We start from the raw sequence: 3,543 nt of genomic DNA, 5'->3' as shown, positions 1-3,543 counted from the left end.
CCAACTTATCAAACCTAGCATTCATGGCTTCCAGCTGAGCCACAACTTGTTTATCGACTGCATGAACTGTCCTAATACCATCCCTCGGGTTTCCATACTCAGCACAGTGGTTCGCCATCTCTTCAATAAGAGCCCATCCCTTATCATCGTTAGTGTTCTCTTGGAATCTTCCATTAGATGATGCATCAAGTGTGGCTCTGTGATCATCGTATAGCCCATTGTAGAACTGGTTGGACAGAAACCATGGATTAAAACAATGGTGAGGAAAAGACCTCACCAACTTCTTGAAACGGGACCATGCTTCATAGAAAGTCTCATCGGGTGCTTGCTTAAAACTTGTGATCTTTGCCCTCAGCTGATTGGTGCGCTGTGGAGGGAAATATCTCTTATAAAAAGCAAGAGCAAGGGTCTCGATCTGTAACCCCCGCTACCGTGTGTGGTCCAAATCAGTTAGCCACTCCCTGGCTGAGTCGGTCAAAGAAAAAGGGAACAGAACCTCCTTAATCTTGTCTTGAGTTACCCCCTTTGTGGCGGGGATAGTAGAACAGTAGTCTGTAAAGACCTCCATATGCTTCCTCGGGTCTTCACCTGCCACACCTCTAAAGAGATTTCTCTCTACCAGATTGATATAGAAAGGACGGATGTCAAATGTATTCCCATCCTCAGTCTGGAGATTGAAACCCTTTGGAATTGATGATGCTTTAGGCTCTGAATGACTAGCAATGTTCGGCATCTTTACTGGTTGGCTTACAGAACTGACGGTATCTTCTTCAAAAGATGGATTTTCTGTAAAAAGGAAATGCTGAAGCTCTGGTTCGAAAGTACTCAAGGCTTCCTTTCGTGATTTTCTTTGCAGACGGAGTCTATGCCTAAATAATCTCTCTGGCTCAGAATCAGCAGAAACTAACTCAAACCCGTCTGACCTGGGCATACACAACACTGAAAGAAAATAAATAAGAACTGCCTCAAGGAATAAAAATTCCATGAGACGGATGAAATAAACGAAACAAAGACAGATAGGGCAATTGCCTCCCCGACAATAGCGCCAAAATTTGACAGGGTTTTCGTATACCTATCAAAAATAACTAACTAAACTAACTATATAGCTAGGGAAGTCAGGTCGATCTCCTCAGGGAGGCAAGATATCTGTAAGAGTCCGTCTATTTGGTCACAAAATGGGGGGTGTTTATAATTTGATTTCTAAACTAAAAAGGGTTAAAGGAAGAGAAATAAAGAAAGACCAATTAAGGCAGAAAATGAGATTAAACTATCAATAGAGAGGGGACATGTCAGGATTTCGGTTCACTACGGTAGTCCAGTGACTCAACTGTAAACAACTTAGATAAATTAATGCGAGACGGATATGGAATGGTCCTTCCGGTCCACTTTCTATCCTAAACTTCCGTCCTCGTCAGGGTAGTCTACTGTTCATAGCAGGTCTATTTAGTCCAATCTTCCGATTCAGGATTAAATTTAACCAGATTAAAAAGGTGACTCGGAAGCGTGCACTCATCTAAGTCGGTAAATACAGTTATATTGCTATGGTGACAGAATCTCACAATTAATTCATCTAACCTATTTACTACATCGTCACATTTCTACCGTAGATCCCCTAATCCCGACATGAAACAGATTTAGCTACTCATATCGCTATTAATACTATCAATACTAACAACAATTAAATAACCAATATTCAACATGATAAAACAATAATAAAAATGCATAAAAGGTAATTAGGGCAGAAATTAAATGAGACAAAACAAGTAATTAAAATGAACAAATGAAGGATTAATATTAAAGAGGGAGATAGAGATTACAATCGCAAGAATCCGGCGTAAAGAACAAGCAAATCCGAGCAAAATAACCCCGAAATTAAAGTTACAGTGAAGAAGAGAGAGTACGCAGTCTTGGAAATGATAGATAAAACTTAGAATAGATGATAGATGAGATGCTAAAAACCTAGTTAACGTATGCATAAATAGAAAATAAACTAAGTTCAATAACTAAAACAAGTTCACGGGCTAATTAAAGCCCACGAAAGCCAAAACCACTCGATCGAGTAGTCTGAAACCACTCGATCGAGTAAAACTCCAGATAATCTACTCAATCGAACACAAATGTTACTCGATCGAGTAACCTCTCTTTCCAGCTCTTCTTGATCGAGTATAAATCCACTCGATCGATCAACCAAGGCCACAGAAACCACTCGATCGAGTAATAATACCACTCGATCCAGTATTCTTCCTTCAAATTATTCCCAATCTCGTGCCCGACTGCCTCGTAAACCGTGCCTTCACTCTTCCCAATGCAGGAACTCACTCCGGAAAATCCCGTCTCCTCAAAATGCATGCAAAAAGGAGGAAAAATGGTACGATTCCACTACTTTCGCGTTCATTTATACAAAACGGAAAAAACGAACCAAAGTAGCCAATTCGGGGGCAAAATGCAATATAAACAGTATGAAAGTACATAGAAATACGTGCTAAAATAGACTAAAAAGACTATATAAAATGAACGTATCAGTATTTTTTTTTAAATTTCGTGTGTTAGTGTGTTTAGAATTTTCTGTTTTTTAAAAATTTCTCGTTCTTCTCCCTTTTCTGATCTGTTTTTTTTTTTTTTTTTTAAATCTCGGGTGTGAGTGTTTTTAAAAATTTCGCGTGGTTAAAAAAACTCTTGTTACATGGTAATTTTTTTTTTTTTATTTTCGGGTGTTAGTATGACATTAGATATATTTTTAAAATTTTAGATCTAGGTTTTGAAAAGAAATTGTTATTTTTGTTAGATTTATTTTTTGAATTGAAATTATGATTTAGTTTTTAGATCAAAAAGTTAGATTTAGTTTTGAAAAGTTAAACCTTTTTTTTTTAAAAGATTTTCTCTTTGTTGATTTTATCTTCTGGTAAGTTAACATTACACTAATTTCTATTAAAGTTACACTTATTTTTATTAAAGATACACTTTATTTAAGTTGCAGTTTTCTCATTTATTTCTATTAAAGTTACACTTATCTTTATTAAAGGTACACTTTATTTAAGTTACAGTTTTCTCTATTAAAGTTACACTTATCTTTATAAAAGTTACACTTTATTTAAGTTACAGTTTTCTATATTAAAAGTACACTTATCTTTATTAAAGTTACACTTTATTTAAGTTACAGTTTTCTATATTAAAGTTACACTTATCTCTGTTAAAGTTACGTTTATCTCTATCAAAGTTACACTCTCAATGACTAAAGTTATACTCTCAATAGACTAAAGTTACATTTTTAATATGGACTGAAATTACACTCTCAATGGACTAAAGTTACACTTTTAACATGGACTAAAGATTACACTCTCAACGGACTAAAATGGACTAAAGTTACACTTTTAATATGGACTAAAGATTATACTATCAATGAACTAAAGTTACACTTTCAATGGACTAAAGTTACACTTTTAATATGGACTAAAGATTACACTATCAAAAGACTAAAGTTACACTTCTAAAAGACCAAACTTACACTTATAAATCAATTAACTTAAAATAAGTCGTGCTAAA

General features: G+C 35.2%; 1 non-coding gene across 1 annotated transcript; it reads left to right on the top strand.

Annotated features, from left to right (window-relative positions):
* Positions 1 to 251: 251 nt before the first annotated feature.
* Positions 252 to 357, top strand: LOC141635756 (small nucleolar RNA R71). Its single transcript, XR_012540418.1, has one exon. It is a non-coding gene; the product is annotated as a small nucleolar RNA R71 (small nucleolar RNA).
* Positions 358 to 3,543: the final 3,186 nt, after the last annotated feature.

Source organism: Silene latifolia, chromosome Y (genome assembly GCF_048544455.1).
Source record: "Silene latifolia isolate original U9 population chromosome Y, ASM4854445v1, whole genome shotgun sequence".
Lineage (NCBI taxonomy): Eukaryota > Viridiplantae > Streptophyta > Magnoliopsida > Caryophyllales > Caryophyllaceae > Silene > Silene latifolia.
The sequence above is the reverse complement of the archived record's forward strand: the minus strand, read 5'-3'. Positions and strand labels throughout refer to the sequence as shown.